At 37.1% G+C, this 19,501-nt stretch overlaps 1 protein-coding gene across 3 annotated transcripts in view; it reads right to left on the bottom strand.

Moving 5' to 3' along the window:
- LOC134853411 (serine/arginine repetitive matrix protein 1-like) overlaps positions 1–19,501 on the bottom strand; it is a 458,950-nt gene that overhangs the window by 39,130 nt on the left and 400,319 nt on the right. The gene's annotated exons all lie outside the window — the stretch shown is intronic.

Raw genomic sequence — 19,501 nt, 5'->3', positions numbered from 1 at the left:
AAGAATGGCTTCGCTCAAAGAGGCCAATTGTCTTCGTGGTTGTTGCACCTGTAAAGTCTTCTCTGGGTCATCAATCTGGAAGCGAACATCTTTCAAACGATTTCATCTTCGCAGGTTATGAGAATGTAAACAGTTAGAATCATACCAGCTCGGTTCTCGCAACATCAATGCATTCTTCTGATGCTTCTCAGGAGTAGAGTTTATTTGAACTTCATCTATGAAAGAACTGGTTTCGTGATCTGTTATATCTGTTCGAACTTGGCGATCGTTGTTTCGTTCTTGAACGAATTCATTTGGGTCGGATATTTATCGGGTCTTGAGGTTTCAGTTATGTTTTCTAAGACAGTTTATTAAAAAGCTCAGTTCATAATTTCTACCAAGAAGTATGCTCGCTTCATTTTTGTAAGATTAAACAGCCATAATTGGAATATTTTTAAAATCATTTTTAGCGTTTTTTAAATTTGTTTCTTAAAACGATGAACGGGGGGAGATTTTACAAAAAATTAATCATAAAACTTGTTTAAAAACTTACTGCAACATCGTTCTGAATCGCTTACCTATATTTTTTAAACTTTTCTTAGAGATTTCGGTGTATTACTTTCAAGGGATTGGATTTTTTGCAAGCGATCACTCTATCATAATTAAACTGAAAATTATTTACAGGATAAAAACCAGAGAAAACGTTTCAATTTGTGAAATTCTGATCAATTGATTTCGATGCAAAACCGAAAACTGTGTACAGGGTAGAAAAAGTTTCGCGTAATAAGAAAAAACATCACGAGAAAAAATATTCAAGAAAAATTTCTGATCAATTTTTTTCAAGTAAATTTAGATGCAAAACACGGATGAGTGGAGCAAACGTGAAAAATTGGAGACAAACGATCTCAAACGATCTCATCTTCGAAGGTTATAAGGAGGTAAGTGGTTAGTTTTATACCAGCTCGGTTGTACTGATCTCAGAACTTCAATGCACTCTTCTGATGCTTCTCAGGGAAGAAGTATGTTTGAAATTCAGTTATAAAAGAACCGGTTTCAAGATCTGTTATATCAATTCGAACCTGGCGATCCTTGTTTCGCTCTTTAATGTATTCATGTAACACATAATTCTGCTGTTCGTTGATTCTGACCCTTCAGGCAGTTATTTGAGTCAAATGTGTATGGCACCTTTGGGTTTCAGTTAGGTTTTCTAAGATGCTATCAAAAAGATCAGGTTCTGTTTGGTCATTTTGCGCTTGAGAAATCGTTTGAAAATTGGTGCTATCTCTTTCAGAGAGATCGGCTAATCAATTTTTTTTCCAAAATGTGATCCAAAATGTGATCACACTGGGTGAGATTCGTGTTAACGTTTCGGATGATATAAATACTGTTTGTTATTTTCGATTCGACAATGTATAACGATAACCATTTGTTTTTATTTTTTTAAAGTTCTGTAATATCTTTCGTGACCTTAGAATCAAAATTAGGCGATAGCTATGAACCTCCAACTGTGTCGCTTTGCTTTTTCGATCATAGTTAGTTCTGTGTTTTTGCTATGACGCTCGAAGAAGCCGTTTGTCTGTACATACTTTAAACTTTCATATTTGAGTTGATTTTGAAGAAGTTGAGTAGGCTTTTGCATTAAGTCCGACAAAATGACTTAAGTCCGACAGTCGGACAAAAGAACTTCTCAGGTAAAAGAAGTTCTTTTGTCCGACAGTATGATTTTAGGTATGTACGAGTAGTACGTTGCGAATTTGTGTTGGGATGAATAATTGTAAAAAAAAATTAATTCCAGTGTGGTCGTAAAATTTTCTGTTAAGATTGTTATATCATGAAATAACTGAAGAGAGTTGCTGACTATCTTTACGGCTTTCAAGGTCGGCAAGAAGAGAGTTAATTGGAGTTCCATTTGTAAGCCAGTTAATAAAAAAATTATTGGTCTTGTTTTGAACCTGCTCATGCACTATGTTTAGGGGTTTGTTTTTTTCTTTCCAGTTCATATGGTCTAGCGGGTTCACTTGAGCCAGAGCACAGATTATGTTGGTCGAATCACATGGCCTAACAGATATTGGTAGAGACTTACAAGTATTCTGATCTAACGGAAAATCAGTGCTGATTGATGTGCGTGGTTCTAGCACCTGTAAAGAACTCTCTGGGTCATCAGCCTTGAGATCGACAATTACTTCCATTGCTGGTGTTATGTCCAATAATCTAAGCTGAATTTTGTATTCTTTTGCCATAGGGAGTCTTGAAAAAAAATCAGCTGTCAGATTTGCTCTGCATGGGATCTGCCCCAAAGCAAAGTTGAACGATAAGACATAGTCTACTGTGTTCGAGAATGACGTGGGGACACGTTTTGCTCTCAAAAAAATTAGTGAGGCTTTTGTTTTTGGTCAGAATTAATAGTGTTTCTTTACCCTCCCAAATTACGTAAGCAAAATGTTTAAGTGCGAAATGTACGGTTAAAAATTTTTGTCTACAAATCGATGATTTAAGTTGACTGGTTGGAAAACCCGATATCCAAAATTTGAAGGTTCGTACTGTTTTGATCTTTTCTCGGCTGTTTTCGTGTAGTTTTCAAACAATATTACATATCCGGCTGCGTAGAAGGATGCATCGTCCAAAACTACATATTGAAGATCTTTTTTTGTTTAATCGAAGGCTGAGATGACGAATCACTTGTAAATCTAACTGAAGGGAATCCATAGCTTCAATAAGCGTGTCTCGGATGTCATTTTCATTCCATTTCAGTAGTGATTAGAAAGAAGGAGTTTCTCGGCCAGTCTAAGAAATTTTTTTTTGTAAAAATGAAAAAAAAAACCGATGAATCGGTGTATCTTTTAAATTGTTCGCGGTAATCTGGTAATCAGAGACGTCATAAGGATGCTTCAATCTTTCTCTCCTTGGATACATGCCTTGTTCGGTGATAGTAATACCCAGTGTGATACCGGACAGAACCTCATGTGTTTTGACGTTAAAAACAATAGTCGTTTCTAAGATTTTAAATTAAAATTGAAACCGTCTTTTATGATTAGCCTGAGATTGGTGGCTAACTGTACGCCGTTGCTACAATTGAGAGAACTGAATCTCTTCCTTAAACAACAAAGGTCACACATGATTGACCTTGAATCAAATAATAACATAATATAATTTATAGAGAACAATATCAGTAATGAGGCCAAGGCTATAATATCGTTACTGCAAATGCAGGAGCAGTTGCGGTACCACATACCCCAATCGACCAAGAAAATTTTATACTACCTTTAAAAATTTTAATAATACATAGGAGTTTTAATACTCAGTTTAATAAGTTTTTGTTTTTATCCCTTGTGCATTTGTTACTATTGAATTGGTTTCATCATTTCCCTTCTTTCTCCTCGTTCTTCCTCGAATTGTAGTGGAACCCGCCACTCTGCGCTAAAGGACCGATTAATATCAAGCGCCTCACTGCCGAATTTTCTTCTAAAAAGATGTTTCTCCGGTAAACCAAATTTTGTTTCAACCGAATTCGTCGCATCGGGTTTAAAAGTTGCCAGTTTAACTCTGTATGCCTCTAAAGCGGCCTGATTCAAATCTAAGAGGTCATTTTGGTATGATACTGACTTTACAGAGTGTTTAATCGGGTCGCCGTATCTACTGGGTCCTTTTTTCGTCCTCCCACTTCTGCGCACAGACGTTTCTCCCTCTTCTGATTCGTCTGAAAAATCGGGTTGATTATTAGAATCCTCATCTTCTCCCGTGGTCTCTTTTGAAATCAATATATCTGCCGCCGCTCGCTGTACTCCCCTTTCAAGCAATTGGTCAGCCATTCGATTCCAATCCGCTGTTAAATCTTTACTGTTGAAAGTGTCTAAAATGGTTTCCGGAGATGTGTTACGTAATATTTGTTTAGGTTTGACAGTTGTATTGCTGTGAGGTGTTGAAGTCGATTGTGGAACCACCGGGGAACTTGACAAACTCGCTTGTGGTTGTTGAGTTTCTTCTGCTGCAGCAGCGCTCTTATTCTTAGGGTTTTTGGATTTATTTTCTTCGAATCCTTCGTTCCCCGCCCCACTTTATCTTAGTCGGCTTGGTGAAGGGTCCGGCCATGTTAGGTTTGACACTTTTGACCGCGAGGTTTATACCACCACCTTGCAGTATATATTTTGATGTAACCACTGTCGGACTGTCCTGGAGTTTATTTTTCGCCTCCTCTGAATCCAGAGTTTTCTGCTGTGGCAGTAAATCATCGTCGGACCCACTATCCTCAATTTCTTCCTGTTCGCCAGATTTTCGTTGCGATTTCTTTTGCTGCTTTTTTTTAGGCTCTTCCCCTGTCGGAGAACGACGATGGTCCAATTTATGTTGACCTTGGCTTTAGCAATATCACTTTTTCTATAGATGGCCTCCAGCAGCTGTCTTGACGCTAGAAGGCGTTTCTGATGTGACCTTTCCCTTTAGTGGCTTTTTGAGGGCCTTTCCATTTTTCCTCCTGTCATCTTTTCTGATCAATATAGGCGACCATTGGCTTTGACTGACGCTATTTTCTGGTTTATCTTCGATAAAACACGCTCCCAAGAATACAACATTTCTTTTCGTAACTCGAGGTTAATCGTACTTGTCTCGTCCACTGTACGCCGGAGATCATTAGCAGATGTGTCCCGTCTGGTTTGGTTCCACCTGGAATTTGCCTCTATGAGTTCCTTTAATGCACAAGCTCTCGCACGATCCTTTGTTGAGTCAACTTGTTGTTTGATCAGAGGGCTCACATCTCGACTATTTTGTTCTTTTCTGACAATTTTCAGTCCATCTCGGGACTGGTCAATGCGCCTTTTAAGTTGCGAAGCAGTGAGCGCAGATCGTTTCAGGTGTTCTTTATCAAAGCGATCAGAGTTTTCTAAAAATTTATCACTTAGAATTTGCCAGTTTGCTAGTTTTTCTATAGATGGCCCCCAGCAGCTGTCTTGACGTTAGAAGGCGTTTCTGATGTGACCTTTCCCTTTAGTGATTTTTTGAGGGCCTTTCCATTTTTCCTCCTTTCATATTTTCTGATCAATATAGGCGAACACTTTTGTAGATTTATTGTCATGTTTTCTAACTGAATCTGAATTCTTACCCGACTGTTTAGTACGAGGGATCTTGTTTAGTGTGTTTTTCTCGTTCTGTTTTCCTTGAAAACGTGAACTTTGACCGTTTTCGTTTCGGTCGAGCTTTGTCCAATTTTGAACAAACTGGTCGCCATAGCGACCAAGTGATGAGTTGTCTTTACAGTGGCTAATATCGCTTCTTGTTCAGGAATAATCTAGAATATTAACATCAGTCTTTCGATCCGTATCACTAAGCCTACTGCTCAAACAGTCGAGCGCTTTATGAAAATCCTCAATCGAAGTCACTACCAATCTTTCATCTATTTCCGATTCAGGCCATGGTTCTCCATTGGGCTCTCTCGAAAGTAATCAACTATACCCATATCCTTCCCAGGTATAAGGAAGACCTTAAATTGATACGGTAGTAATCAATCCACCCACCTAGTTAGTCGAGATTGATACGTTTTATTCGACCTATGTTCCCCCAATGCAGACGTTAAGGCTTTGTGATCTGTTGCTATAACAAATTCTTTTCCCAAGAAGTAATGTTTAAATATATCTACAGCCCAAACTACAGCCCAAACTACTGCGAGTTCCTTAGTAGAGTTTTTTTTTCTTGAGTATTTAGATACCGAGATGCAAATGCAATCGGTACCCATTCGTTTTGATGAAATTTCTCTTTGGCCTTTAGGTTTGATGTACCTATTTACTGCTCGCCACTCAATTTGTGGTATTTTTGAATCAGAAGTGTCCGAGACATCCAGGGATCCTCGGAAATTAACTCTGCTAACAGGCTTTCATCGAACAACTTGGTGAGGTTGTCGACACTCTCTTCTCTATTCGTCTCAGCTTGACAAAATTCGTCTTTCCTGGAGTTGTGAGTTGTCTTTTTCTTCCCGATCACACTGACTTCTGGGCTCTCCGACGGACTTTCAGCAGTAAGGTCCACTTCCACTATCGGTGGTTTGTCCCCTTGCGCATTTGTGTCAAAGTCCTGTTCTCGTTTTCCACTGCTTTCCATTACTGTCCGCGCTTCGAGTTCGAGCATGCTTTTTGGGTTATCGGATTTCTCCGCCCCCATGAGATCCCAAAATGAACTTAATTTCGTTGCTACTGGGCTGGCAGATGAAATTTCTCTTTGGCCTTTAGGTTTGATGTACCTATTTACTGCTCGCCACTCAAATTGTCGTATTTTTGAATCAGAAGTGTCCGCGTCGGGTCTGCTGCACGCTCCTCTTTTCACCATTCTGGTCCTTGAAAAAGTTGTCTCCGTCACCTGCCCTGTCAATTCTTCCCTCTCTTCATTCTGTCTGTTCGCTATCTTAACTATCTTCTTTGATTTGCCTGACCCCGATTGGCTTTTATCCATCTTCCTAGTGATCGCTGATTGTTTTGTAGATTTTTTGTCATGTTTTCTAACTGAATCTGAATTCTTACCCAGCTGTTTAGTACGAGAGATCTTGTTTAGAGTGTTTTTCTCGTTCTGTTTTCTTTGAAAACGTGAACTTTGACCGTTTTCGTTCCGGTCGAGTTTTGTCCAGTTTTGAATAAACTGGTCGCCATAGCGACCATGTGATGAGTTGTCTTTACAGTGGCTAATATCGCTTCTTGTTCAGGAATAATCTAGAATATTAACATCAATCTTTCGATCCGTATCACTAAGCCTACTGCTCAAACAGTCGAGCGCCTTATGAAAATCCTCAATCGAAGTCACTACAAATCTTTCATCTATTTCCGATTTCCCAAGAAGTAATGTTTAAATCTATCTACAGCCCAAACTACAGCCCAAACTACTGCGAGTTCCTTAGTAGAGTTTTTTTTTCTTGAGTATTTAGATACCGAGATGCAAATGCAATCGGTACCCATTCGTTTTGATCTGACCATTGTTCAAGATTTGCCCCTAGGCCACTATGGCTGGCATCACACTTTACCCGAGTTTCTCTTGATGGATTCTAACAGTTTAACAAAGCGACATTGGCTACTGCTTTTTTTATCTCCTCAAATGCTACGGAGTGTTGTCTGTCCCAATCAAATTTTTTCACTGGTAGTCGAATATTCTTCATTTTCTATTTTTCATTTTCCAACACTGGTCGGAGTTTATTTGTTAAACTAGCCGCGTTCGGGATGAACTTAGATAAATGATTAATGCTACCCATGAACGACCTAAGTTGTTTTAACGAATTGGGAGGTTGAAGATTTGCAATGGCCTCAGTTTTCGTAATTTTTGGTAGTATACCTTCTGCCGATAAATTATGGCCTAGCCAATTCACTGACGGCTCAAAAAATTCACATTTTGAAATTGTTAACGCAAGATTTTCATCATCCAACTTCTGTAATACATTTCGAACCAATTTTTCATGATCCTTGTCTTCCCCCGTCGAGACAATTAAAATATCACCTAGGAAGCAAAAGGTGTTCTTAGATGATTCAATGTTCTGTCCATTGCCTTTTGCAATTCAGCGGGCATGTCCGCCAGCCCGTAAAAGCTTGTCAGAAACCTATACGTTCCCGTTGCCTGATCTCCTACGATGTTGAAATTGCATTGTTTCGCTGTGTCCGCAGTTAGCCTTATACTTTAAATCCAACACTGTGAAATACAGTGTGCCTTCTGCTGTCGCAGTGATTATTTGACTAACCCCATCTATCAGTTCATCCACGTTTGGCATCTGATATTTTTTTTTATACAGTTGTCTGTTGATGGGTTTCGCGTCCAAGGCTAACTTAATTGAATTGTACTTCTTAACCGTGATGACAATTGGAGCAATAAAACAATCACTTGTACACTTATCCATTTTTTTAATACGTCCTTCCGCTAGCAATTTTTCAAGCTCTGACTGTACTTTATTCTGAATATGTATAGGAATTCTTCTACCTTTTTCTTGGATCGGACATAATGGATATTTAAATTTTGTATACAGAGTATGATTTTTCGACTCCCCCTGTCTATCAAAAAGATAGCACGTCAAACCTGGATATTCGTGTCGGTGCTGGTTTCTGAGTAGTGAGAATCCCCAGTTTTCCTTGAAGATCTAATCCTAGTATGCACCGCATACGTCTTTCCGTGACTAATAATGGCGCTCCGTGCAATTCCCATCCAGCCGAACGTAGATTCGCTTTTACGCTCCTAGTATCAAAATAGGACGTTTATTGTAATCCACAAACTGTGCGGACAAGTTAAGCTTCTCTCAGAAATAAATTTTGAATTCGTGGGTCCTTCCAGAATTTGTTTTGTTGTTGCCCAATTCAAAAATGATACTGGACTACCCCTGTCTATAGTCATATTCAAAATATGACTATCAATTTTCACCAAAGCTTTCAATGCTTTAATTTGGTGAGATTGTGGGTTAATTCGGACCTCAATCTTTTCCACGGTCTCGGACTTTGCAATCTTCTCTTTCTCCTCGCCGTTTCCTTCTGCGTAAACATTCGCTTATGCTCGTTTGTTGATGTATTGCTCAATTGCTGCAACTGAGGTTAAATCCTATTCTACCGCCATTATTTCAAATTCGTCACAGGAATCAAAATTACATTCTTCTTCCGAACTAGAATTTTTGCTTACAACTTCGTTAACTTGCTGTGATCTGCATATTTTTGCAAAATGATTGGGTTTGTTACAATTCTTGCACGATTTAACCGTTGCCGGGCAGGTTTTCAGGTGTCCTTCTCCAAACACTCTACCACATCGTTTACATTGTTTCTGATCTCCCTTAGGTCTTGTAGTATTTCTGTTTTCATAATTCTTCCTTTTATTCTGATTCTGACCTTGTCGTCTAGGATTATACCCCTTGTTTCCAATTGCCATAACTGGTTCTTGTTTTATTTTCTTTTGTGTGCTTTAAAATAGTCCCGAATGTTTAGTACTCGCTTAAGACCTTTGAAATGCTTGCGTAGTTTGCTAATTTGTTCAAATTTTATTGCTCGCTTTAAGACTTCTTCTGGAGTAAATGTTTCAAAAGTTAACGTGTCCTGAAGAACAACGTTCCGCATCCGGGATATAAATAAAAATCTGACCAACTCCTCTTCAAGTCCTCCCAGCTCCGCTTTTGCTGCTTGCGAAGTCAATGCCGCATGAAATGATTCAAGAGTTTCATTCGTTTCATGAGATCGTGTAAACAATTTATATCTCTCGTAAGTAATACATTTTGTCTTCTCAAATGAGATTTTGGCTAATCGCACTGTCTCCCGAAAGCCGAGTTTTGATACTTCGGTGTGCGGATACTTTTGTATAAACTTTTTTTTTCCTTCTTAGCCCAAGGAGAGAAATAGTCGTGATGTCAGACGTTTTCCAACTTCGTGATAGAATACGTTGTGTCCTACTTTAGGTCCTCTCGTAACCCGTTCTTCATTTTCTAGAATGACTCTGTCCCGTGCCAATCTGTTCCGAGCTTCTCTCTCTGCTACTGCAGGCGCATCTTCGTTTTCTACCGGTGGGTCAGGAATTGGTAGAGGTTCTTCCAGTGCTTTTTTTGGTTCCTCTTACATTACTTCTGGTTCCACGTTCTCCTTGACCGTAACAGCTAATAGGAATTGGTCAAACCATGTTTCAAAACTCCACGGTAGGTCTGAGTTTGCAGAGGCCCAGAATACCGGAATTCCCGTATCTGTCCTATTGTCTTGAGACATAAAACCGGATACTGCTGGCTGCGCCATGTGATACCGGATAGAACCTCGTGTGTTTTGACGTTGAAAATAATAGTGGTTTCTATGATTTTAATTTAATGTTGAAACCATTTTTATGACTAGCCTGAGATCGGTGGCTAACTGTACGCCGTTGCTACAATTGAGAGAACTGAATCTCTTCATTAAACAACAAAGGTCACACATGATTGACCTTGAATCAAATAATAACATAATATAATTTATAGAGAACAATATCAGTAATGAGGCCAAGGCTATAAAATGGTTACTGCAAATGCAGGAGCAGTTGCGGTACTACACCCAGGAAGGATACTTTCGGCTGTCCGTATTCGCATCTGTTTGGACTCAGTTTTAGGCCACCCTCACATATGCATTTGAATATTTCGGTCAAGTTAGCAATCTTTTTCTCGCTATTTGTTGCAGCTGTTCCTACGTAGTCGACGTATTGGAAACATTTACCAGTCACGATGAATTCGTCCAACTGTTGTCGCAAAAAAAGGTGAAAATGCACTAAGAGCTCTGCCAAGCCCTTGGGCCATTCTCTGGAATGCGTATGTTCTTGAAGCAAAGTTTAAAGCTAACATTTTGATGATCGGTTGTCCGCCATTTGCAGCGAGAAGTAAGGCGTCAGATCATGCTCAAATTGGAACGTCATTATTGTCGTAATCACTTCATATACGGTGATTGATTTTCCATAGATTCATGAAGAGTGTGAGCTTACCCGATGGTTTTATTTGAGAAAAAAATTTTGGAGAGTATTTTGAGAAGGGCAGTGTTGTCAAATTGCCATAATAATGCAGAAAGTCTTTTCAAATTGCAGCTCGTTTCTGATATATATGGGAGTTGATGGACTTTGTGTGTAAAGTTGATGGTCATGTTCAAATGTCATTTTAAATTTGAACAGATCATTTCGTCCCACGCCGAGGCGATATCTTGCAAAAATATCATGATATTGAACGAGTACATCCTTCACTTCCTGTCATTCGATTTCTGTTAGATGTGTATTGTCCCATTGAATCTGCTTATATATTTTTTAAAAATACTTTTGGAGAAGGATGGTGTTTTTTCTCCGTTTTCTGGAAATTCTTGAGCGTTTTGGTAGAATTTCGCCGCTATCTTTTTTAATTGACTGCATTTCGGCACGTTTCAGAATTGCGAAACCAGACTTTATTAAGAATTTTTGTGCGCTAGATTTCAATGGGTTTGGTAGGATAGTGTTTTTTGGTCTTAGGTTATTTGTGATAGGTGTTGTTCAATAGATTCGTTTCCAGATATGACTAGATTTGGATCAATTGGGAGGAGATGTTGCGTCTTTTGTGGGGTCCCGGGTTGCCCACCATAGAAGATAATGCGCAACCATGCACATCCATGCATGATTTGCATGGAAAATGACTAATCTTACGTAGCACATACGTTGGTTTCGAAAACCCTCAAAATAGCTTTTTAACGGAGTAAAATAGTAAAAAAAACGGTTTCTCGTAGTTATGCAAGCTGTTGGTAAAATATCAAAAATTTTCACCATGCAAATCATACGTCGCAACATATATGGTGCTACGTATGGAAGAGATTTTTCACCATATTTTTTGTTTTTCTAGAAACTCGTATAATAGAGGTTAATTGACAAAAATGACTGAGAAAAAGTATCTGTAGTGCAAAATACACTTTTATTAGACTTTAATTTTTTTCTACCAAGCAAACCATACGTCGCAACATAAATGGCGCTATTTATGGAAACGATGTTTCCTTACAAAAACAACTTTAATAGAGCAGGCAACAGCACAACCGAATTGACGAAATTTTTGTATACTTCGAGATTTATTTGCATTTTCAAATTTTGAGGGGTCAGCTGAGAACATACTTTTGGAAAAAAAATGCGTGAAGATTGGTGAAAAATGTTTCATTTTCAGTTTTCTTAAAATTTTTCTCATTAATTTGTTTGGTAATTCTTGAAACGAATTACAAACAAAACTCTGTTTTAAACAAACCGTGTCCGATTACCACAAGATATTTTGAAATTTGGACTTTTTTCAATAATGTGCTTTGCTTGGGAACAAAATTTTTGCTCTGAACGGCGGAAAAAAAAAGATTTTTACTACCAACGTGTTTGAGGTCGTTCAGAGCACTTTTTGGATGCCCACGAGAATATGGAATTTATTTGATTATTCAGTTTCTATGTTGCACCAAATATGGTTCTTTGTTAATCATACGTCGCGCCATATATGTTTCCATGGTATCCATACGTCGCGCCATGCATGATACCATAGTAACCATACGTCGCGCCATGCATGAACCATAGTAACCAAACATTGCAAGCATCCATGGTGACATATAAATTATTAACAGCCCTGGTAAAAGTATCAATATTGTCTAATTTGAGGTCACCATCATAAAAAAAAATTTGCAACCATACGTCGCGCCATTTTTCATGGCTTCCATGGAACCATGCATGGTGCGACGTATGGTTGCACATTTGGTCAACCCGGGGTCATAATTCTAAGGTTGTAATCAATTTTCTTGCAGAATTTTTACATCTTCGTTAGAGATGTTCATAATTCCCAGATAGACTTCATCGTTTTTTTTTCAGAACATATCTATCAAAGTTTTTGGGCAGATGTTATAATTAACTTTATTGTTATAATTAAGTGCGATTGGTTGAATCACGACTGTGGCTTGCTTTAGTCGTCTCGGTTCATCTGCTATAACTCTTACAAATGTTTGTTGTTAAGGTTTTAGTGTTTGTATTCTATCAAAGAAGAGGTTATTTTTTTATGTCATTTGACAGACGTATGGGAGAATGGGAGTGTCTAAATTGATTAAGCAGAAATGCCAGTTCACGCATGGGAAGAATGCTGTTTTTAAAATCGATTTATACATGATTATTTACACGAAAGTCATTCCGAGCAAGATATCTTTCATCTTGTAAAGAATCAAAAACTCTTCAGAGAAAGAACCTACTGCTAATTCAAGTTTTATTTTGCTACAAAAAAAAAGCATTTCAATCAGCTCTTTTGATGCGACACAAATTTCGAATGAGGGTTCAGGCGATTTGCTGAGAATTGCATGAGATGGTTGTTGCTGAATTTGTGCATACTGGTCAAGTGATATTGCCTTTATAAAGGCTCCTGTGTCAATCAGTGCCTGGAGACAGAACGATCCTACTCTGATACTTAACGTTAGAGGACAGTACTTGTCGGGCTTTTGCAAAGAGTATAATAAACGTACTTCAGGTTTATATAAAGTAGGTGATTTCATGTCCTACATTTTGCGTTTGCTCGACGTTGCAACAAGTTATAGGGGTATGTCCGTATTGTCCACATCAACGACAGAAGTACTTGCGGTTGGGGTGAGAAGAACGAGATCCACCTCAATTCCAGGCATAATTCGATCTGTGATAGCTTCGGCCATATCTGGGCCACTAGTGGTATGCGTTGCTTCCATCGTAGTGATTGTTGTTTCTTGGCTTGTGTTTCTCTTTGACTTGATATGAGCTGTATTGGTGTTTTGGCCTCGGTAACTGTTGCTGGGTCGGTATGCGAACCATTTCTTACAGGCATTTGGGAAATTTTTCTTGATCTTGACCAAAACTTCACCGTCGGAGTCAATGTACAGCTGCTGAATTGCTCCAGGAAACAATTCATCCGGATATATATTCATAATCCACAAATTTCTTATTACTCTCCCCAAATCATCAACTGTTCCTTCGGGCACTTCTTTCAGTCTTTGTTTTTTTTATTGGCATTCCTTGAATGAAGGCTTACCTTGCTCGACGAGGTTGTTCATCTCTTTTGTCGGCCGCTGGATATCTGTCCCTGGCTAGTATATCGGGGATCGCTCGAGAAGCTAGTCGTTGAAAGTCGACGATGAACTCCTTTGAGAATTTCTTAGATGAACTGAATTTGCATTCGGTAATTTAAATCTTGAAAGTGAAATTATTGGTTTGCGGTTTGATTGTAATGGTCTCGTAATGCTGTTGGAGCAACATTAGAAACATTGCGAGTTGCATCTGGAAGACTTTAGTAGAATCGAAGTTCGCCACCCGATCAGTTTAATTTCTAAAATGAAAAATGTTGCGTGTTCAACTTCATCAAATTTTTCAGATAAACTACTCAAAAATGAATTATTTTCAAAAAAAGGTGTAATGCCATGCCTGATTTAAAAGTGAAGTGTTTTAGGCTTGGGTCTTATTAACCCCTTGAGAATCGTGGGAAAAAATTCAGAAAAAGTGCAATATTACATTCCTAATGATATGTGTTTGATTAGCTAGATTAGGAGATTGGGTGGGTTTACTGGCAAATATTAGCCGCTTAAAACGCCAATTGCATGAAGTCTTAAAGCACCGAAAGGGTAAAGAAAGTATAAATTGAGGTTTAACCTTATCTGCCGCGTAGTTTGCTTTTACCTCTTCAGTCGCCTCTGCAATTCGTCCGACCTCAAAGTCAGTATTTTCGCTGCATTCGTTTTTCCTTTCCTGCTTTTTTTCCATAACTCAACATGCACAATTCAATTAAACACATCTCAAGATCGCTGATTTGACCATTTTGCTCTTGTTGATTCGAAACAATTGTCACTATGTTCTGAAGCTGTAGTTTGAGGTTTTAGCAACAGGACTTCCCAAAGATGTTGGACTGTGCGGTTCAGCTAGAATCCACAATTCTACAAGCTCTTGGTGCCTCGATGCTCAAAAAGTTGAAAAGATGTTCTGGGCAAAATTATACCGACGAGATAATTTTGTTGGATAAATTACTTATTATGATTGATCAAATCTATCGCTCTACTTTTTTAATGTCCCCGCTCCTCTTTTTTCTATCCGTATCTTGAATTTAGTTTGTACTCGAAACTCTTTATTCCTTTTATAGTGTTTTTATCAAGCTTAAGATAAATAATATTACTGCACCACGTGGGAAAAAAAACTCAATCAATGGAAAAAAGGAGGAAGAGAAACGGAAGAGCTAATAAAAATTTTGTAAATTGTGGGATCCTTAATGAATTCAAGTAATTGATGTAGAATTTTTTTGTAATTCTTTCATCGGAATCAGGTCTTTTTCTGTTTTGATAAAAACAGCTTATACATTGCCTGATGCCACATACGAAGCTGTAACACACGGCACAGCAAATTTTTTTTGAAAATTTTCATACTGAATTAAAACGATTTTTATACTGCTCCAGAAAAGTAGAGCAGCTGGAAGCTTATTGTTCCGACTTTCGATACGAAAGTAACGGAATTTTTGTGCTCGGGGTGGGTTTTTTTTCTTCAGACAAATTTCGACTTTTTAACTAGCCATTTTTGACGGAATTTTTAAAATATCATTCGAAAGCCATTGTTGTCTTGAACTTAAATTTGAAAAGATAATTCACCTGTGATCATTTTTTGTAGAGTTACGGGGGTTTAAAGATTGCCATTTTGGCCAATTTGGGACAATTAACGCGCGATATATTTCGCGCTTTTAACGCGTAAGCGGAGATTTAATCCGTCTTAGAAATCATTCCAAATTGGTTGAATGAAACTTACTTGCCATAATTGAATTGTTCCAAGGAGCGAAATCTATCCTTTTGTACTTTATATGGCGTGTGGGGGGATGATTTTCATAAAAAATTTCAAAATTTTGATTTTTTTTTCATTTTGTTTTTTTTTCATTCAAAAGGTATTGTTGTTCTGAGCTTAAAAATGAAAAGATATTTCACCTGTGATCTTTTTTCTTAAAGTTATGAGGGTTTAAAGATTGCCATTTTGGCCAATTTGGGACAATTAACGCGCGATAATTTTCGCGCTATTAACGCGTAAGCGAGATTTAATCCGTCTTAGAAATCGTTCCAAATTGGTTGAACGAAGCTTATTTGCCATAATTGATTTGTTACAAGGAGCAAAATCTATCCTTTTGTACTTAATATGGCGTGTGGGGGGATAATTTTCATTTAAAAAATTCAAATTTAAGAAAGAAAAGTTTTCATTTTGTTTCATTTCATTTAATTTTTTAAATGTTATTGCTGCTCCATAAACCTTTAAAGGCAGTCGGAAGATTCAGGGCTTCGCCCTGATACGAGCAATCTTGTTTGGTTTAACATCTGACGAATGATGTCTAACTTCCAAAGAAAATGTGTCGACATTTTTCAAAAACAAGCAAGCTTGATCGTACCAGGGCAAAGCCCTGAATGTTCCGAATGCCCTCCAAGGTTTATGGCGAAGTAATAACATTAAAAAAATGAATGAAAGAAAAAAATAAAAATTATTTTTTTTCTAAAAATTGGATTTTTTTTTTGAAAATCATCCCCCCACACGCCATATAAAGCACAAAAGGATAGATTTTGCTCCTTGTAACAAATCAACTAAGGCAAATAAGCTTCTTTCAACCAATTTGGAACGATTTCTAAGACGGATTAAATCTCGCTTACGCGTTAATAGCGCGAAAATTATCGCGCGTTAATTGTCCCAAATTGGCCAAAATGGCAATCTTTAAACCCCCGTAACTTTACGAAAAATGATCACAGGTCAATTATCTTTTCAAATTTGAGCTCAAGAAAACAAAACCTTTCGAATGATTTTTAAAAATTCCGTCAGATATGGCTAGTTAAAAAGTCGGAACAAAAACATTTTCAGCCATGTATAACTACATTTGAAGCACTCCAGGTGCCGCCATAACATGAAACTTCTAATTGTTCTGACAACTCACAATGGGGAAGAATTTTACCTTCCTAATTGCTTCATCTTTCCTTCCATTTTTTTGCTTGCCAAGCAAATTCAAGAGCCCAAATTATGATCCGAATGGAGCAAATGATCTATCGTTTTAACGCCTTTTTGATGTCTCGTACAATTTTAAGCAAATTAAGCCAGATATCCTTATTGATCCTGTGAATAAAGCAAGCTACCCGAGAAATCGACTATCCAGGTTTTGTTTTGCATTTTGTGGAAACTCTTTTGAGCGTTGATTTTTAAAGCGTGGAACAAATCGTCTTGACAACAATCAAGACTGCTTGTATCAGAAAGATTAGGTAAACATTTTGAGTGCATTTTCATTTCTATGGAGTAGTTTAAGTTAAAATAATCGTTGAAAAAGGACAAAAAAATGCAAAACTTAGAAAATGTTTTTTTTTTATTTAAGAAACCCCGACCCCACACGCTAAGTACAGTACAAAGTGATGTGTTTTGCAAATAGCAAACTATTGAATAGACCAAAGAGCAAGCTTTAACTCAAATTGAAACGATTTCTAAGACGGAAAAATTTCTCCGCTGATGCGTTAATGGCATGAAAAATACCCCGCGTTAATTGTCTCAAATTGACAAGCTTTAAATCTCCATAAGTTTACAATAAAAAAATCTCAGGCGAAATGTCTTTTCAAAATTGAGCTCAAGAGAACAATTCTTTTTGACTGTAAAAAACTTATTGAGAAGTTTGTCTCAAAAAAATACCACCCGAATACAAATATTCCTCAATTTTCTTCGAAAGTAGTCAGAACAAGAACGTGATACAATGTGATACAATGTGAACGTAAATTTGTCCAGCAATTGAGAAAATTGAAGATTTACCTTTTCAAATTGTTCGCGGATGTAACAAAAATGAATCAAAATGGCATCGAAAAAAACTGACATAAATTGACTTTGGGAAAACTTGATTCTTCGAGCCGCTAAAAAGGGCTCTTTTTTCATTTTTTTTACAATTTTTTTTCAATCGCTCAGTTTTTTTTTAATTTCAAATAAGACCCAACGTTTGCTTAGAGTTCCTAATTTCTCTCAAAGCCATTAGATACATTTTTGGTTTCCAAAAGGAGAAGCTATCATAACTTTAATCTACGCTTGGAAGAAAAAAGAGTTGACAGCTTCTTTCTAGTTGCTCTCATTCATAACCGAAGTTTTCGGCTAAACGGAGTCTTTGAAGACTTTGAAGTCATAACCGAGGTCTTTGAAAACTCAAAATCACCACTAGTATAAACCAAGTTGTGTGTACGTTGAAAAACAAGTGCAGTTTTACTGTCTTTTTCACAACAATTAGCTTGAGTTCATTCAAAAATCACATGATATGATACAAAAATAAGTAATATGCTTTTTTAGTCTATATTTTGCTCTTATTTTAGAAACAACGAAGTTTTCCAGGGTTGACAAAAAATGGCAATAATGCTTGTCATACCATTCAATCTATTTGATAGACCTAAGAAAGAGTATGAAAAAAAGCATGACAAGCATTTTTCTATACTATGAAATTATATATTCAGCATTTCTACCACATTTTGGTTTAAATGACAAGGTTTTTTCACACTTTTTTATCAGAAAGATTATATGAAAAAAGCAAAAGCATTTTTCTGTTCTATGAAATAGTATGCTAAGCATTTTTCCATAAATGAAAAAACAAAAAAGTTTTGTTTTCAATTATGTGTTTCATCCGAAACACGCTGAACATCAAAATTCTGTCATAAAAAAGTCAGATTGAAACTGGCAGTTACCATGCAGATAAACTGCATGTGATGATTTAGCCAAGCAAAAAAAGTTAGGCAAGTAAGGCAAGTAAATTTCGCTGGTTGAGAAAAAGGGCGTTTTGGGCACACATTTTTTGGGATTTTGTGGGCACAAAATTCAACCTGGACTAAGTTATAAACACAAAAAATCTTTTTTGTCGTGAAATATTTAATCAAGCAGAGAAGCAAGTTTGCAACCAAAAAGGATGGAACAATTTTTACCTCAAATATAAATTTTACCAGAAAAAAAATGCAGACCATATAATTTTCATTTACAAAATTGTATAAAGAGCAGTCAATTTTTTGTTCAAACAATTTGTTTAATGACAAAATTGCTCTCATGTTTTTTGTTTGAGCATGTTTGATTGAGTTTTAAAACAATTCGAATAAAACAAGACTGCTCGTATCAGGGCGAAGCCCTGAATGTTCCGACCGCCTTTTAATGTTTATGGAGCAGTAATAACATTTAAAAAATTAAATGAAATGAAACAAAATGAAAACTTTTCTTTCTTAAATTTGAATTTTTTAAATGAAAATTATCCCCCCACACGCCATTTTAAGTACAAAAGGATAAATTTTGCACCTTGTAACAAGTCAATTATGGCAAATAAGCTTCGTTCAACCAATTTGGAACGATTTCTAAGACGGATTAAATCTCGCTTACGCGTTAATAGCGCGAAGTTTATCGCGCGTTAATTGTCCCAAATTGGCCAAAATGGCAATCTTTAAACCCTCATAACTTAAGAAAAAAGATCACAGGTGAAATATCTTTTCAGTTTTAAGCTCAGAACAACAATACCTTTTGAATGATATAAAAAAAATTCCGTCAAAAATGGCTAGTTAAAAAGTCGAAATTTGTCTGAAGAAAAAAAAACCACCCCGAGCACAATTATTCCCTTACTTTATTATCGAAAGTCGGAACAAAAAGGCTTGTCATAAAAGTTTCTTCTATAAAATTGTATCATAAGCATATTTTACATAGACTCCATATACGAAATTGTATGATAGGAATTTTTATTGGATAGTCCTCAACCTGGGTTATCTCGTCCAACTCGTCAGCAATAACTCTAGATAGCCGGAAAATTTGGTACAAAATCTTTCTTCAGGTTATAGGTGGTTCTTTTTTTTTTGCAAAAGTGCAGCTTTTTGACTTGTTTACTTATTTTAACTTAAACTCCCTTCAACTCACAAAAATTGTATGATATTCTCGCAACCAATTGGTCAGCGATACCTCTACGCTGCCAAAAAGTTAGATGCAAAAGCTTTCTTCAGGCCTTGAAGAAAGCTTTTGCATCTAAATTTCTGACCATTTAGAAGTATCGCTGATCGATTGGTTGAGAGAATATCATACGACTTTTGCGAGTTGAAGCGAG

Source organism: Symsagittifera roscoffensis, chromosome 8 (assembly GCF_963678635.1).
Source record: "Symsagittifera roscoffensis chromosome 8, txSymRosc1.1, whole genome shotgun sequence".
Lineage (NCBI taxonomy): Eukaryota > Metazoa > Xenacoelomorpha > Acoela > Convolutidae > Symsagittifera > Symsagittifera roscoffensis.
Note: the sequence above shows the minus strand (reverse complement) of the source record. Positions and strands in the feature narration are given on the sequence as shown.